At 36.8% G+C, this 19,293-nt stretch overlaps 1 long non-coding RNA gene across 1 annotated transcript in view; it reads right to left on the reverse strand.

Moving 5' to 3' along the window:
• Positions 1 to 3,980: 3,980 nt before the first annotated feature.
• LOC113777611 overlaps positions 3,981 to 19,293 on the reverse strand; it is a 79,109-nt gene continuing 63,796 nt past the window's right edge. The window contains exon 3 of the long non-coding RNA XR_003469204.1: positions 3,981 to 4,157. This is a non-coding gene — a long non-coding RNA (uncharacterized LOC113777611). The remainder of the gene's footprint in view (positions 4,158 to 19,293) is intronic.

Consider the following 19,293-nt stretch of genomic DNA (forward strand, 5'->3'; position numbering starts at 1 on the left):
ATTGTATATCCACTCCTTGTGGTTAATAAATGTCACCCTTATCAATAATGATTATTGGTAGATGTATTCTAGATTGTCACTATATGCAACTTACCTCCAAAACTATTTTTTTAACACTTTAGTACATTATGCCAATCTATGAAGCATGCTCAAATAAACTAAGAAGTAATGAATTATCCTAGCTATGTTTGAATGAAAAGAATTTAATATCTTTAATATGTGTTTGATTATTGAAATTTTCTTATTCACCTCAGACTATTAGAGTACTTTTATTATATTAACTATCAAACTAATAAAAAGAATAACAAAATCTAATAATGAGAATCATAGTAACACGCATTGTAACTATAGATTTTTTTAAAAAAAAATCCATGCAAATGAATCATAACTTCTAATTGAAATTTAAAGATTTCAAACTACAGATCATATAATACTTTATACTATAAATTTGTAAACCATTACTTAAATTGATTGAAACTCGGTGAACTTTGATAGTTAATTTAATAAAAGTACTCTAATAGCCTGAGGTGAATAAGAAAATTTCAATAATCAAACACATATTAAAGATATTAAATTCTTTTCATTCAAACATAGCTAGGATAATTCATTACTTCTTAGTTTATTTTGTTCTCAATTTAAGTAATGGTTTACAAATTTATAGTATAAAGTATTATATGATCTGTAGTTTGAAATCTTTAAATTTCAATTAGAAGTTATGATTCATATGCATGGTTTTTTTTTTAAATCTATAGTTACAATGCGTGTTACTATGACTCTAATTATTAGATTTTGTTGTTCTTTTTATTAGTAGCATTAATACTTGTTTATAAGTTTCCTGATTGTTTTCTTTTGCGAGGGAGAGAACGGTTGGTTCATAAAAAAGAAGTTTTGCAAAGTTTTGGGGTAATGACAAAAGAAAAAGATTTGTCTTCATGACATCACCATGGCTACCACATCTAAGCTATCTAAAGCATGTCCAAAGTACTTTCTAATTAATTGTTTGGAATCAAAGATTGTTCCCTATTTGATGCATTTCCAAATCTTGTTTGAAATGAGTTTTTTACTTTGATTTCTTTTTCGCCATGCGAAGGTATATTTGGACTAAAAGAACTTGATGCAAATGAAACCCTGAAACCTAAATTTTTACTACATGAGATTACTTTGTCACTTTAAAATCAACAAAAGAGATGATATTGATAGATTAAGAAAAGCTTCTCACTGTTTTCAAAATTATTTCTTGAGATAATTGTAACTAGCCTAACATCATTTTAAAACTATGAGTTGCTTACAATTACCCTAATATATTATGTAATTTGATCTAATGTAGAGAACAACTATTGAGATCCTTTCACTAATTTCTTTTGAGTTTTGTTGAAATTAGGCTTGCAATCTTTGAAACACTGTCTATAACAAGTTCAAATAAATTAATCAATTACAAAAGCACTTGACTAGTAGAAATTATTTAGACCATTGAACCAAATCTTATAATAATATTTCTTTAATTTCAAATACATCTACAAAGAATCGCTGAAAGCTTGCATTTTTTTTGTTTAACCTTTATTGCATGAATTTATATACTATCTATCATTTTTTTATGTAGTTATCTTTAGCTCATACCGTTCAAATTGATTAGTAGTTCTGAACTTCTGAAAGCATTTCCTCTACAACAACAAAGTTAAGCAAAAAAAAAAAAAGTGCCCCAGATTAGCTGTAAAAATTGTAAACTAACATAGTAGATCTATATTCCTGAAGTAGCGACTAGATATGTTAAATGAAATTCTCAAATATTTCATAAACATTTATTATCTCGAGTGCATAAACTTATGTTCTAGTTGTTGATGATGTTTGACAACCTCATTTGAATACGTTACGTTGATTCAAATAATGTATGTCACGAAATAAAAAAAATAAAAAAAAAGCAAGAAATGCCTTTTTGAAATAGAGGATAGAAGTCCAAATTTTTATTAAAAAAATGAAAACTCTAAAAATTCAATCCCATATGGAATAAACATCTTTATATATTATATATTTAAGGAGGTGTTTTCAACCTCGGCCTCTCACAAAGTTTCCAAACTGATTTTTTTAAATTTTGATATTTAATTTGATATAAAACTACTTAGATTACATATTTTATTATGTAGGGATAATTTCAGAAACCTCACTCGTGGTTTTTCATAATATCACTCAACTCGCTTAAGGTTTTTAAAATCTCACTTACCTCCTGTAGATTGATATTTCTTGTAACATTTTAACCCCTTTGGAGGAAATACAAGAAAGATAAAAAAAATTTCCAATACTACCCTTATATTATCCTACTTATGGAATTTATAACAACAATAAAAAATAAGATAAGGTTAAATTTTTATAAGGAGTAAATTTCTTGATTTAAACTATTTATTTTAGTTGTATTGGAACAAAAGCAAAATTTACACCTTGAAAAACTCACACATATAAAGAGATTATTTTAGTTTTCAATACAACTTAAACTATACCATGAATTAAAACATATTTCTCTAATAAATATCTTGACTTCCTTAATTTTAATTGTGCACGAAATTATTTAATGTGTTAATTACTCTCCAAAATCCTCCTAGGTGGTTCTTGATTAGATTTAATTTATACTCGACCTTTGCTATCTCACCATGACCCCAATGTAAAGACATATAGACCATTATTAGCTTGTAATTTTTTTATAATTTATATTTTTTGCTTTTAAAATTTTATTTTGTTTTTTCCTTTTGATTAAATTGTTATTAAGAGAAAGGGTAATGTTGTCAATTTATGAATTTTGATAGGAATATTTAGTCTTGTCAAGTTGACAAGGGAGGTAAGCTAGATTTTAAAAACTTGAGGGGAGCTGAGTGATATTATGACAAATCTCAGGAGAGTTTTATGAAATTATCCCTTATTATGTATGCATGTATCAATCAGCAAAATTTTCTAAGACTCATATATTAAAAATTTTGCATCTTGCCACAAATTGAGAATGTACCAAATATATAAATGCATCTAATTGAAAAGGATATAAATTAGTATCATTAAAAAAACACAAATATTTCAAGCCTTTCAATATGGTAACATTAAATATAAAACAACTTAGCACATTATAAAAATTGGATTAGACATTCAAATTCAAGAAGAAAACATTCAAAATAACAATAATCTTCTATTTGACAACTTTATCTTAAATATGTCAATAGTATCTAATATAAAACCTAAACATAGAAAAATTGAAAAAGCTGATTAACAATTTGGTAAACTAGCAAAATTGATTAACAAATTTAAATTGAGAGACAATAATATTCCATGATTCGATTTAATAATACCAACTAAGTTTGTGTCCTATCCAAAATAGTTATAGTTCTTCAATTTGACAATAATGACATCAAAACAACTTAGTAGTTACATTACCGAAATTAAAACAAACATTTAAATTGAAGAAGGAAATAACAATATTCTAATTTTTCATTTAGTAATTCAAATTCTTATATGAAAATATTATCTACAACAAAATCTATACACACAATTTGAGAACCAACAAAATTTGATAGACAACCAAATGAAAAAAAAAAGACCATTAGTACATAAAATAACAAAATGTAAAAACAACAATAAATATCTAATCAATTTAAATTGCTTTACTTTATAAATTTCATTCCTAATATGGTAATTCTAACTTAAATTTGTATATCTTACCAAAAATACATAGTAGACAACAAGATTCAAACTATTAATTAAGAAAGAAAATATTAAAACATGAAGAAAATTCATATTTTCATACCTTATTTAACATTTACACACCTTAATTGTGATGACCCCACCTTCTCCTAGGGCCTACCCTAGAAGTTAGCAGATCGTCTGCCTGGCTCTCGCCAGGACTCACTCACTTACATTAACTTCAGAGATAACATTATCATTGAACAACTGAACATTCACTCTTAAGTACCATTCCAATCAGCTTGAAACAAAGATTTGTCCACTAAAAGAAACAAAATACACGTTCTAAACATCCATTCTTAATATTACATCAACTCAAAACAGAAGATTCAACCATCTTAAAATACAAAAGAAAACGTGACTCCAATATATACGCATAGTGATGGAATTTCCCAAAACAACTTTCCAATTCCATCCAATCACTTTTCAATCTCCAACTCCTGTAAGGAAAACAAAGCTAAAAAGGTGAGCTTACGCCCGTGAAGTTTCCATGCAAGCAACAATTAATAAGCACTTAAATCAGTACAATTAAGCGAGTAGTGCACATTTCACTGTACAATCACTTTCATTAAGCAATTGAGAAAGCACATCACCAAACAATCACTTTTAAAAGGATACGGTGCTCGCATTAGAACCACTTCAATGCACTACACACTCCACCGAACTCCTCCTTATAACCTCCAAAATAATAAACACTTCCCTCACTTGGATGGCCATATCACTATCAGTAATCTGCTACTCCGTGGTAATACTCGAGTATACCGAAACACTTACCCAAAGCTACCGTCCTACCCGACCAAGCCCTCTGCTGGCTCGAATAGTCCGTTGAACGGAGGGTTTTGGGGCCCAGTTCAGCCAGTGTGATAAGGTAAACACATGGCTTACAGTCATGCTGTGACACCCCCACTTCTCCCTAAGGCGAACCAAAGGGTATCTGCGGGACGCCTGCCCAGCTCTCGCCAGGACTCACGCAAAACATTCAAGTTTATAACTAATCTAATAGTCACATGTACAAAACATAAATACAGTGATGCGGAAGCGTTCAAGTTAACCATGGTCATCTATTATCCAACCCGTACATCGGGTGTTCAAAATACAACTTTAAACCCAAATTCATCTCATGCCCAAATGCTACATTCCAAATACAACAGTACAACCCAAAACCAAGAGGCATAGACAAAATGATGACAGAAACCCTAAACAAAAGTACATCAAGAGGGTTTCTCCAATATGTCCCCGGATCCAGTCCTGTTAAGGAAAACAAATCTACAGGGTGAACAAAACGCTCGTGAGGCCAAGAACACACATGCAAGCACATTGCTCAAATAACAATCTCAATTTACAAGTCAAGCAATAATATTGCAATAATTAACAATTCGAGCGGGAAAAGTAAACAGAAACAATTCAAGGATATAGTAGCTCTCAGGAGCTGAGTTCCACTTGCACGAGCAATAACCTCCACGAATTGACACTCCGTCAATCGAGTAGGTTTAGTCCGTAGAACTCCACTTAACCTGTCCCCTTTCACCTTACATACCCCTGTATCGGGCCCGCCTGTCATTAGTTTATGGTGATACTATTCGAGTATGCCAAGCAAGACCTCTCATTAGGTCAAGCTTATATATCTCATGGTTCGCCAAGGTTCCCGACCAACCCCATGCCGGCTCGAGTCCAAGGTCGGCCAATGAGATTTGGGCGTCCCCCATGTGCACTTGTGTGTCGAGGAGATTCACTCCAACGACGTATGCAGCTAGCATACCAATACATTTCATTCATTCAATGCATTTCAATCATTAAAATTTCATTTCTAATGAGAACGAGTGTGGTAAAGTACACACTCGACTCCACTTTCAAGATTTTCAATCATTAATAACAATTAAACATGTAACAAGTTTACATACACCTGACACTCACCAAGTATTAGGTGTGAGTAAGGTCAAGGGAAGTTCAAGCGTCCACCGGGGAATCCTCTTGAAGGTCCTCGTGTGTGCCTGAGCAAATAATAGTGAATTTATCATTCACATCCCAAATATCGAGGAATAATTCGTTCACTAGCATTAATCGAGGGAATTCCGTGAAAATGAACCTCAATTACTCGTAAATCGAGGTTCGAGTGGGGTTTGATAACGTTCAAAAGTATTTAAGTCTTTATCTAGGAAATCGGGGATAAAACGTTTAGATAATATCAAAAGAATAAAGAGTTCTTGAAAAACTCTATTTCCTTGAAATTGGAAAATTTCAGTTTTATTATGAATCTTTGAAAAATCGTAACTCACTCGGCACAAGTCGAGAATTGGAAAACTTTATACCGTTGGAAACCTCTTAGAAAGTACTATAAGTTCCTAGAAGACACTTTTCCATGAATCGAAGTGGAAAGTGCTCAAAAATGAGCTTGAAGGTACAGACTCGGTTTACAAGGCAGAATTAAGTTGGATTTCGGCCAACTTTGAAAATTCGGCACGATTCACACGTTGCAAACCGGCCTCTGAAATTTGTAACTCAATTAGAGTTGCAAGTGAGGTTTATAGCAAAGCAAGCGGATCAAGAATCGGAGTTTCAAGTACCGAGATACGGTAGCTCAAAGTTGGGGGAATTCAAGACTGGAGAAGAATTTCCAGATTTGAACCTCCAACACTAGAAATTTAATTAGGTATCGAAACGAACTTGGATTGGTACCAAAATTGGCAGTATTTTACTCCTATATGAAAGGTATCTCTCTATCAAATTTCAGGGATAAATAACCTCGGGAAGGTAGTTAACTAATCATCCAAAGTTCCGGAAAATTTCTAAGGCAATCTGCCTTTTGACTTTCATTTCCCAATTCAAATCGTTTAACCAAGAAAGCTATCCAACCATGGTTCATTTGTGAAATAAAGGTCTAAGATACATCCATGATACCTTTGGTAATGGTTTAGCATCAAAAATTTCAATTAATAAGATCACTCCCGGGTTTTGTCTCAAATCAGTCCAAATATTACATTTTTCCAAAACAGGGCAGTCCTCTTGTTTTGGTCACAACTCAGTCAATTTAGCTCGGATTTGAGCATGGTTTATGGTGTTGGAAAATAAATTCATAGGACTAAAAGTTCACAGAAGGAAATGTTCTGAAATTTGGCAATTAACCAGCTCGAAATTGAGCCTCAAGTTGCTGCCTCTACAAACCATTCCAGCAGATCTGAGAGACAGGACAGCTATCTTAAAACGAATGGTTCGGCTCCTACACATGGAATCAGAATACGCATTTTATACCATTGGAAAGGTATGGATGTCTAGTTTCGAATGCCACTGACGGCACTCAATTTCGACGTCGGAGGACAAAGTTATGGTCAAAATGCTACCGCTGGACAGGGTTATCCGAAAATAATTTTCCAGCTTGCCTAGTTCACGAATAAATTCATTTGCCCATCTAAACGTTAATGTTTTCCAATGAAAATTTTTACACATATAACATAACATATAAACATCAGGTTCACGCCAATAAATCACCAAAAATTGGCCTTATCATGGCCGAACAAAACAGGGGCAGTTTCGGAAATTTCTTGTCATGACCTCAACTTTGAGTTTCCAACAATAATACTCCATAAATCCATCATTTTAACCACTAAACTACCATTAAATCCAACATTAATCCTCTAATCAGCAACAACCCAAGTGTGGGAATTCATAGAGCCCACTTTTCAAATTTTCCAACAATATCAAGCCATCCATACACATGCAATAGCTTAAAGATGTATTTCTACCATCATAATCCAAGTTTAAGGTGTAGGATGAGGTTATACCTCCTTAGTGCTTTAAACCAGAAATTTTCGGTCCTCAAGAGGCTCCAAGAAACCGTGAAATGCAGCCCTTTAGTTAGCTAGATCCAACCTCCAAGTAGTTTGCTAGATGGTCTTCAAGTTTGGTGAAGATTGATTGAAGTTTTGTGGTTAATTTGATGAAGAAATTTTTGAAGCAAGGGAGTGAGAGAGAGGGAAGGCTGGCCGGCTGTTGGTGAGAGAAGAAAGAGTGAAATTTGATCAAGGTTAGCTTCCAAGAGAAGATTAAAATGAGTGGTGTAAATTCACTCCAAAGTCAACCCTCATTAGGGCTCGTTTGGTGCGTTTAGGGCTCGATTTCTCTCGCATTTGGTTCACTAGTGCACTAAACCTCTAATGTACTTATGTTCATATAAATATTATTCACTCTTAATTGTCTCGAAATAAGGGTCTAAAGTCCCTCAAATAAAGCCGCGCGTATGAAAACGCGTACCGACAATTTTAACGCTATTACGCAAAGCCTCCAAGAAATTCTTATAACGATAATATTATTAGCTATCACTTAAGTACTTAAATCTAAAATTACCTATTTTAAAGCCGTTGTACATGTCCCAAAATTTCCGGGCTAATTGTACTCCTAATTGGCAAAATTCTCCAAACGTATTTTCACCTTTTCTCTAAACAAGTTCCTAAGAAAAATAATTTTTGAAACGAGACACTTTAAAAATATAACGAAATTATATTGTCATGTATTTAGGTCTAATGAGACTAGAAAATATTCCTCGTGGTAAACATCCAATTAGATAATTTATTAAGCCATAAATTAGGCTTAAAAATAATAGTTTTTACGAGTCCTCACATTCTCTCCCCCTTAAGAAAATTTCGTCCTCGAAATTTACCTTGGTTGATGAACAAGTCTGGATACTTCTCTCTGATTGTCTCTTCAATTTCCCATGTTGCTTCCTCTACTCCGTGGTTCTTCCATAGAACTTTCACTAGTGGTATCTGCTTGTTCCTCAATTCCTTCACCTTTCGATCCAGAAGTTTTACCGGTCTCTCCTCATAGGTTAGGGTTTCATCGATCTCAATATTCTCCGGTTGTAAAACATGAGAGGGGTCTGGATGATATTTCTTAAGCATGGACACATGGAACACATTATGAATTCGAGATAAGTTCGGTGGTAATTCCAGCTTATAGGCTACATTCCCAACTCGTTGAATAATCTTATAAGGCCCTACAAACCTTGGTTGTAGTTTCTTCCCTTTTCCGGACATCAAGCTTGCTTTTAAAGGCGTAATCTTGAGAAATACCATATCTCCAACAGTGAACTCCAAATCCTTTCTTCGATTATCGGCATAACTCTTTTGTCTACTTTGAGCAGTTTGAATCCTTTGCCGTACTAACTTTACCTTTTCATTAGCTTCCTCAATCCAAGACACGGTAGTCGGGTCTAAAATTTTTCGTTCACCTATTTCATCCCAACAAATTGGAAACCTACATCTCTGACCATAAAGTGCCTCATACGGGGCCATCTGAATAGAAGAGTGGAAACTATTATTGTTGGCAAATTCCACTAAAGTCAAAAACTTACTCCAACTCTCTCCAAAGTCCAGAACACAAGTCCGTAACATGTCCTCAAGAGTTTGAATTGTCCCCTCCGACTGTCTATTCGTCTGGGGATGGTAAGTGGTACTAAAGTTCAATTTAGTCCCTAATACTTCTTGCATCTTTTGCCGGAACCTCGAAACAAATCTTGGATCTCTATCCGATACGATACTGACAGGTATTCCATGCAACCTAATGATCTCATCCAAATACAACCTGGCCAACTTCTCCAATGGATATTTCATATTAATCGGCAGAAAATGAGCTGATTTGGTCAATCTATCTACGATTACCCAAATCGCATCATGGCCTTTCTGTGTTCTTGGTAACCCCGATACAAAATCCATAGTGATATTCTCCCATTTCCACTCAGGTATTTCTAGAGGTTGCAAAAGCCCTGATGGTTTCTGATGTTCGGCTTTAACCTGTTGACAAATTAAGCACGTTTGGACAAATTGGGCGATCTCCTTCTTCATATTTTCCACCAATAAAGACTCTTCAAATCCTGATACATTTTATTCCCTCCTGGATGTACTGTAAACTTTGATCGGTGTGTCTCTTCTAAAATTTCCTTTCTAAGCCCTTCATCCTTCGGCACAACTATCCGATTCCGAAATCTCAATACACCGTTCGGTCCCAAGTTAAAATCCGATTTGTCCCCCTTTTTAACCTTTTCCGACCATTTCTGTACTTCAGTGTCCTTTCCTTGTGATTCTTTGATACGTTCCATCAAAGGAGAATTCAATACAATGTTTCCCAGAATTACTTTCCTCGGTTCCAATCGAGGATTCCACTGACTAACTTCTTCCAACAATTCAAATTCCTTAATCATCAATCCAGCCATCTGTACTTGACGACTCAAAGTATCAGCCACTACATTAGCTTTCCCTGGATGGTATTTAATCGTACAGTCATAGTCTTCCAAAAATTCCATCCATCTACGCTACCTCAAATTCAGTTCCTTTTGAGAAAATAAGTACTTAAGGCTTTTGTGGTCTGTAAAAACCTCAAATGTCACTCCATACAGGTAATGCCTCCATTTCTTTAAAGCAAAGACCACAGCTGCTAACTCCAAATCATGAGTCGGGTAATTTTCTTCATGCGGTTTCAATTTCCTAGAGGCATATGCTATCACCCTGTCATTTTGCATTAGAACACACTCCAATCCTTCCTTAGAAGCGTCTGTGTAAACCACAAAACTATCCTTTCCATTTGGCAAAGCTAACACAGGTGCCATTGTCAGCCGTCCTTTCAATTCCTGAAAACTTTCCTCACACTTAGGATTCCATATAAACTTCCCATTTTTCTTGGTCAATTCAGTCATGGGTCCAGCAATTTTCGAAAAATCTTGAATGAATCTCCGGTAATACCCTGCTAATCCAATAAAACTCCGAACCTCGGTAGGATTTTCCGGTCGTTTTATTTCGAAACAGCTTCAACTTTAGCTGGATCCACTTTAATCCCATTCTTAGAAATTATCTGTCCCAAGAAAGTCACTTCTTTTAGCCAGAATTCACACTTACTAATTTAGCGTATAGTTGATGTTTCCTTAAAGTTTGCAAAACAATTCTCAAATGCTTTTCATGATCCTCCACATTTTTAGAATATACCAAAATATCATCAATAAACACCACTACAAATTGGTCCAAATAGGGCTTAAAAATCCTATGCATTAAATCCATAAAAGCAGCAGGAGCATTTGTTAACCCAAATGGCATCACGGCAAACTCAAAATGCCCATATCTCGAGTTAAAAGCAGTCTTGGGTATGTCCCTCTCCAAAATCCTTAACTGGTAATAACCCTGTCTCAAATCTAATTTTGAGAATACTACAGCTCCTTGCAATTGGTCAAACAACTCATCAATGTGGGACAGTGGGTATTTATTCTTAATCGTAACATCATTTAAGCCTCGATAATCTATACATAACCTCAAACTCCCATCTTTTTTCTTTACAAACAAAATTGGGTCTCCCCACGGGGAATTACTCTCTTTTAAAAATTCCCTTTCCAACAGGTCTTGCAGTTGTAATTTCAACTCTTTCAATTCCGCTGCAGCCATCTGATATGGTGTTCTAGAAATAGGTGCCACTCCCGGAATCACATCGATCTTAAAAGCTATTTCCCGTTCCGGGGGTAGAGACTCCAATTCTTCAGGAAAAACATCTGAAAAATCCTTTACTACCGGTGTGTCTTCCAAATTCACCTTATCACTAGGAGTGTTAATAAGAAAAGCCAAATACCCTTGAGCTCTTTTACTTAATAATTTTCTAGCCCGAATTCCTGAAATAAGTGCAGACGAAACTAATCTACCCCTTACATCCAGTTTCAGGGTTGCTTCACCTGGAATATGCAACTCTACAATTTTCGTCCTACAGTTTAACTGAGCATTATAACGGGCTAACCAATCCATTCCCAAGATTACATCGTATCCCTTAATCGTCAAACCGATCAAATCGACCCATAATTTTCGTTCCCCTACATAGATTTCACTATTCCTGTACTCCAGATTAGCAATTAAACTTTTGTCTCCAGTAGGTGTTTTAACCTCCAAGTCATATGGTAACTTAATTGGCTTCAAGTCTATCTCATTCATGAAGTTAGGGTTTACAAAGGAATGAGTTGCACCCGGATCAATTAAAGCCCTAACTAAATGGTGAAAGATTGGGATTGTACCTTCTACCACCTCAGTTGCCTCAAGAACTTGTTGATAATCCAGTGCATAAACCCTGGCCGGTACTTTCGGTCGGCTCCCTCCGGCACTGGTCTGCTTAGAAGTTGACTTTTCTGGCCTTTGAGCATTTCCCCCTGTCTTTGGTGATTTTGGACAATTGCCGACTTGATGTTCCGTACTACCACAAAATAAACATTTCCCCAACTTTCTCCAGCAATCGTTCTCAGAATGGTTGGGTTTACCACAATACCCACATGTAATTTGAGGAGTCACAGTCGATCCAACAGAAGGTGCCCCCCTAACTTGAGTCGTCCCGCTACGACCTCCTCTAGATAGAGCTCCCCTAGAAGCTCCAGCAGTTCTCGTTCCTCCTTCTCCTCTTCCCATTTTAGAAGGGTGTACATTCTTACTGGTCTGCCCAGAAGTGCGACTAGGAAAATTCCTTTTTTTGTTGTGAAAATCCCTCACTTGAGATCTTGCATTCTCAACCCTTTGCGCTTTCTCTAAAGCCTCAATAAAGGTAGAGATTTGGGCTACAGCCAGGCCCTTCTGAAGTTCCACATTAAGTCCCTGTACAAACCTTCTAATCCTCCTCCGTTCATTGGCTACTAACTCGGGAGCGTATTTGGAAAGTTTAGTGAACTTCCCTTCATACTCTGCTACAGTAAGGGTTCCTTGTTTCAACTTAATAAATTCATCCTCACTCTTCTCTTGGATTAAGGGCGGAAGAAACTTTTCATTAAACTCCCTTGTGAAATTCTCCCAAGTCCAAGGGGTTTGAACCCTCTCCCATTTTCCTTTTATCAGATCCCACCAAGCACGGGCTACTCCCTCAAATTGGAAAGCAGCAAAGTTCACTCGCCTATCCTCAGTGTAATCTAAAGCAGCGAATATGTTGGTCATCCTTTCTAACCAATTCTCCGCGACCTCAGGATCAGACTCGCCAAGGAACTTAGGCGGGTTAAATTTTAAGAATCTCTCTAGGGCTCTATCCTCTCCTCTTTCCTGACCCCAGGCTGGTTAAACGGTCCAGGTCCTTGTCTATCAGCTAAACGCTCTAGGATATCTGTCATCCTATTAATGGCAGTAGCCACTTGATTACCCTCTATATTTTCCTGGCCCTGGATCGGTCCAGTTGCTGATCCCTGGTCATTCCCCTGAGGTTGGGCCGGTCTAGTCCCCCGCCCACGGCCTCGACCACGGCCTCGACCCCTTCTTAACCCTTCCATAACTTAGGCGTGCCTAATGCAAGAAATAAATAAATAAATTATGCGGTGCAAAGTAAAGAGCAGGAGCCGATCAAGAAAATATTGAAATTAACAATAATTTACATTCATTAACATATCAAATTCATACAATTAGCAAGTCATGGGGTAGTCACAAAAGTATAGCACACAAGTGCCACAGAAGTACTTTTAGTCACAGAAGACTAAAGTAAGAGCAAGTGCGTCAAAATAAGCCACACAGTCATGCAAAATACAATGGCCTCAGCACTTAGCATCACCCCAGCTAATTCTAGCTATACTAGTCAAAAGAGTGGTCAAACTGCCTAGACCTAGTCCACAGTAGGACTATCAGGAGGAACCTCCTCCTCAGGATCCTCCTCCGGATCCTCTTCAGAGTCCTGGGTTACCCCCATAGCCTCATCGACTAGTCTAGTGGCATCAGCTACAATATCGGAAGCCCGACTACGGACCTCCTCTCTCAGTCTAGTAAGCTGAGCTCTAGTGCTCCGGAGCTCCTCATTAACCACAGCAGATGTGGTAACCTCGCCCTCAATCACCTCCTCAAGCTCGGCGACCCTCTCGCCCTGAGCACTCACCATCTGTCGTAGCTCGTCCACCTCAGCCTGTAAGTCCAAGTTGGCAGTCACCAACTGACGACGCTCGTCGTCCAAGGCCAGTACAACATGGTTTGGGTAAGCAAAAGTCACCCTACAAGCACATGGGGGGTATCGAGGATCAGGCGAGTAGCGCACACGAGCTCCCCCAGCTAAAGTTCGGTAATAGATAGGTCTAGGAGGCACTACATGACCATTCGTATGGCCATTCCCGTTAGCTGTCGGGGCTCCATTTCCGTCATCCATCCCTGCAAAATAATAATACTTTTCAGGTTAGAAACTTAAATCACTACCCAGTTCCAATATCCTGCAATGCATGCCTAACTTAATCGTTGGTTCATCCCGATTGTCACTTGAGGTAGGACTAACTTAGTTGCTAGCTCGCCTCAAGTATCACTTAGGGTATGATTAAGTCATCCCATATCGAGTCTTAAAGGTAGAATATCTAATATGTCTCCCATATAAACCTCTAACCTAGTGCTCTGATACCAACTGTGACGCCCCCACTTCTCCCTAAGGCGAACCAAAGGGTATCTGCGGGACGCCTGCTCAGCTCTCGCCAGGACTCACGCAAAACATTCAAGCTTATAACTAATCTAATAGTCACATGTACAAAACATAAATACAGTGATGCGGAAGTGTTCAAGTTAACCATGGTCATCTATTATCCAACCCGTACATCGGGTGTTCAAAATACAACTTTAAACCCAAATTCATCTCATGCCCAAATGCTACACTCCAAATACAACAGTACAACTCAAAACCAAGAGGCATCGACAAAATGATGACGGAAACCCTAAACAAAAGTACATCAAGAGGGTTTCTCCAATACGTCCCCGGATCCAGTCCTGTTAAGGAAAACAAATCTACAGGGTGAGCAAAACGCTCGTGAGGCCAAGAACACACATGCAAGCACATTGCTCAATTAACAATCTCAATTTACAAGTCAAGCACTAATATTGCAATAATTAACAATTCGAGCGGGAAAAGTAAACAGAAACAATTTAAGGATATAGTAGCTCTCAGGAGCTGAGTTCCACTTGCACGAGCAATAACCTCCACGAATTGACACTCCGTCAATCGGGTAGGTTTAGTCCGTAGAACTCCACTTAACCTGTCCCCTTTCACCTTACATACCCCTGTATCGGGCCCGCCTGTCATTAGTTTGTGGCGATACTATTCGAGTATGCCAAGCAATACCTCTCATTAGGTCAAGCTTATATATCTCATGGTTCGCCAAGGTTCCCGACCAAGCCCATGCAGGCTCGAGTCCAAGGTCGGCCAATGAGATTTGGGCGTCCCCCATGTGCACTTGTGTGTCGAGGAGATTCACTCCAACGACGTATGCAGCTAACATACCAATACATTTTGATTCATTCAATGCATTTCAATCATTCATTCAATGCATTTCAATCATTAAAATTTCATTTCTAATGAGAACGAGTGTGGTAAAGTACACACTCGACTCCACTTTCAAGATTTCCAATCATTAATAACAATTAAACATGTAACAAGTTTACATACACCTGACACTCACCAAATATTAGGTGTGAGTAAGGTCAAGGGAAGTTCAAGCGTCCACCGGGGAATCCTTTTGAAGGTCCTCGTGTGTGCCTGAGCAAATAATAGTGAATTTATCATTCACATCCCAAATATCGAGGAATAATTCATTCACTAGCATTAATCGAGGGAATTCCGTGAAAATGAACCTCAATTACTCGTAAATCGAGGTTCGAGTGGGGTTTGATAACGTTCAAAAGTATTTAAGTCTTTATCTAGGAAATCAGGGATAAAACGTTTAGATAATATCAAAAGAATAAAGGGTTCTTGAAAAACTCTATTTTCTTGAAATTGGAAAATTTCAGTTTTATTACGAATCTTTGAAAAATCGTAACTCACTCGGCACAAGTCAAGAATTGGAAAAATTTATACCGTTGGAAACCTCTTAGAAAGTACTATAAGTTCCTAGAAGACACTTTTCCATGAATCGAAGTGGAAAGTGCTCAAAAATGAGCTTGAAGGTACAGACTCGGTTTACAAGGCAGAATTAAGTTGGATTTCGGCCAACTTTGAAAATTCGGCACGATTCACACGTTGCAAACCGGCCTCTGAAATTTGTAACTCAATTAGAGTTGCAAGTGAGGTTTATAGCAAAGCAAGCAGATCAAGAATCGGAGTTTCGAGTACCGAGATACGGTAGCTCAAAGTTGGGGGAATTCAAGACTGGAGAAGAATTTCCAGATTTGAACCTCCAACACTAGAAATTTAATTAGGTATCGAAACGAACTTGGATTGGTATCAAAATTGGCAGTATTTTACTCCTATATGAAAGGTATATCTCTATCAAATTTCAGGGAAAAATACCCTCGGGAAGGTAGTTAACTAATCATCCAAAGTTCCGGAAAATTTCTAAGGCAATCTGCCTTTTGACTTTCATTTCCCAATTCAAATCGTTTAACCAAGAAAGCTATCCAACCATGGTTTATTTGTGAAATAAAGGTCTAAGATACATCCATGATACCTTTGGTAATGGTTTAGCATCAAAAATTTCAATTAATAAGATCACTCCCGGGTTTTGTCCCAAACCAGTCCAAATATTACGTTTTTCCAAAACAGGGCAGTCCTCTTGTTTTGGTCACAACTCAGTCAATTTAGCTCGGAATTGAGCATGGTTTATGGCGTTGGAAAATACATTCATAGGACTAAAAGTTCACAGAAGGAAACATTCTGAAATTTGGCAAGCAACCAGCTCGAAATTGAGCCTCAGGTTGCTGCCTCTACAAACCATTCCAGCAGATCCGAGAGACAGGACAGCTATCTTAAAATGAATGGTTCGGCTCCTACACATGGAATCAGAATACATATTTTATACTGTTGGAAAGGTATGGATGTCTAGTTTCGAATGCCACTGACGGAACTCAATTTCGATGTCGGAGGACAAAGTTATGGTCAAAATGCTACCGCTGGACAGGGTTATCCGAAAATAATTTTCCAGCTTGCCTAGTTCACGAATAAATTCATTTGCCCATCTAAACGTTAATGTTTTCCAATGAAATTTTTACACATATAACATAACATATAAACATCAGGTTCACACCAATAAATCACCAAAAATTGGCCTCATCATGGCCGAACAAAACAGGGGCAGGTTCGGAAACTTCTTGCCATGACCTCAACTTTGAGTTTCCAACAATAATACTCCATAAATCCATCATTTTAACCACTAAACTACCATTAAATCCAACATTAATCCTCCAATCAGCAACAACCCAAGTGTGGGAATTCATATAGCCCACTTTTCAAATTTTCCAACAATATCAAGCCATCCATACACATGCAATAGCTTAAAGATGTATTTCTACCATCATAATCCAAGTTTAAGGTGTAGGATGAGGTTACACCTCCTTAGTGCTTTAAACCAGAAATTTTCGGTCCTCAAGACTCTCCAAGAAACCGTGAAATGCAACCCTTTAGTTAGCTAGATCCAACCTCCAAGTAGTTTGCTAGATGGTCTTCAAGTTTGGTGAAGATTGATTGAAGTTTTGTGGTTAATTTGATGAAAAAATTTGTGAAGCAAGGGAGTGAGAGAGAGGGAAGGCTGGCCGGCTGTTGGTGAGAGAAGAAAGAGTGAAATTGATCAAGGTTAGCTTCCAAGAGAAGATTAAAATGAGTGGTGTAAATTCACTCCAAAGTCAACCCTCATTAGGGCTCGATTTCTCTCGCGTTTGGTTCACTAGTGCACTATACCTCTAATGTACTTATGTTCATATAAATATTATTCACTCTTAATTGTCTCGAAATAAGGGTCTAAAGTCCCTCAAATAAAGCCGCGCGTATGAAAACGCGTACCGACAATTTTAACGCTATTACGCGAAACCTCCAAAAAAATTCTTATAACGATAATTTTATTAACTATCATTTAAGTACTTAAATCTAAAATTACCTATTTTAAAGCCGTTGTACATGTCCCAAAATTTCCGGGCTAATTGTACTCCTAATTGGCAAAAATTCTCCAAACGTATTTTCACCTTTTCCCTAAACAAGCTCCTAAGAAAAATAATTTTTGAAACGAGCCACTTTAAAAATATAACGAAATTATATTGTCATGTATTTAGGTCTAATGAGACTAGAAAATATTCCTCGTGGTAAAAATCCAATTAGATAATTTATTAAGCCATAAATTAGGCTTAAAAAAAATAATAGTTTTTACGAGTCCTCACATATTTAACCTGTTTTGCTAATAGGAAGCTAAGGAGGGAAGGACAGTTGAACCAATTGAACTTTATGACATGACACATTTTAGTCGAAAGAAGAATGCTATGGTTGACGAGACATCAGCTGAAAAACTAGTAAGAAAAATATCACTTTCAACTAAATACCAATGCTTCATGTCTCTTATGCATATATCAATAATAGCAAACCTGTGATTGTAGAGCAAAATGAAGGAGTTACAGCTAGAAGCTCAATCTAGTGGTGTAAATCGAACCGAAGAAGACATCTGTATTGAGGTGACTGGGCGTATAACTGGATATGTACGTGGTCGTGGCCCCTCCAAGGCTAGTTTAATTACACAAAAACTTGCAGAGATAGAAGAATTCAAGAAAAGGGCAGAACAAGCTGAGAAACGATCAGCTGAATTGGAAGTTCAAGTCCAATCTCAACAGCAGCTGATGCAAAGGCTTGAGAATCAACAAGCTGAAATGCAAAACCAGCAGCTTGAAATGCAGGAACTCCTTAAGGCTTTACGAGCAGAATTGCAGTCCAAGAACCAAGGCAATGGAAATGCATCTGGTAGTAATAGCTGGTAATGCATCCTTCTCATACGAATAATTGAATTACAATACTAATGTGAACTGTTGCTATTCTGATCCTTTAACTTATTGATTTTGGGGCTGATGTTATGCATCATTGTGGACTGTTTTTGATAATAACATTTTTTGGGGCTGATGTGACCTGTTTTTGGGTAACTTGTGGTCACTGTGGACTATTTTTTGGTAATAGCTGGTAATAGCATTTTTTGGGGCTGATGTTATGCATCATTGTGGACTATTTTTTGTTATAGTTGTGTAGTTTATGGTTATGGTTATGGCTGATCTGTAGTTTTTGGTAACTTGTGGTCACTGTGGACTGTTTTAGAGAGCTCTTTAGTTGAGCTTATGCAGTGTTGTATTTGTATAGATTGGACTGTGATTTCTAACTTCTTGCTGGTGTTGTAATATGTGGGCCCAAATTATATGAGGTTCTTAATGAATTGTAATTTTTGTCTTAATAATCTAAGTCTCATTACTTGTTCTTTATTATTGTACTCCTCCCCTTACCTACTTCTTTTACTCTTTTATGACAGATAAATGCTATTCATACTAGCTTTTGGAAGATATCTATGGTTATGGTTGAAGCATGTTGAAGACAAAATTGTCTTTTGCTCATGGAGTGGTTCATTTAGATATTCTTCAATTTCTTAAACTGTGATTACTTTTGTAAATGTACCTTATGTACAAGTGATATTTTGGACAAATGTTATTTTTGTAGGCATTAGTTGGGTAATGTACACTTGAATTTGGCATTTGAGAATGCTATATTATTACCATGTAATCTAATGCAAATACTTTTGGTTATCAATCGTTCATGTTTATTTGTATGGTTTGTTTAAAATCAATGATTTAGCAATGATATCAGTCGCCAAATTATGACTATTAAGCTATT

This window comes from Coffea eugenioides, chromosome 1 (assembly GCF_003713205.1).
Source record: "Coffea eugenioides isolate CCC68of chromosome 1, Ceug_1.0, whole genome shotgun sequence".
Lineage (NCBI taxonomy): Eukaryota > Viridiplantae > Streptophyta > Magnoliopsida > Gentianales > Rubiaceae > Coffea > Coffea eugenioides.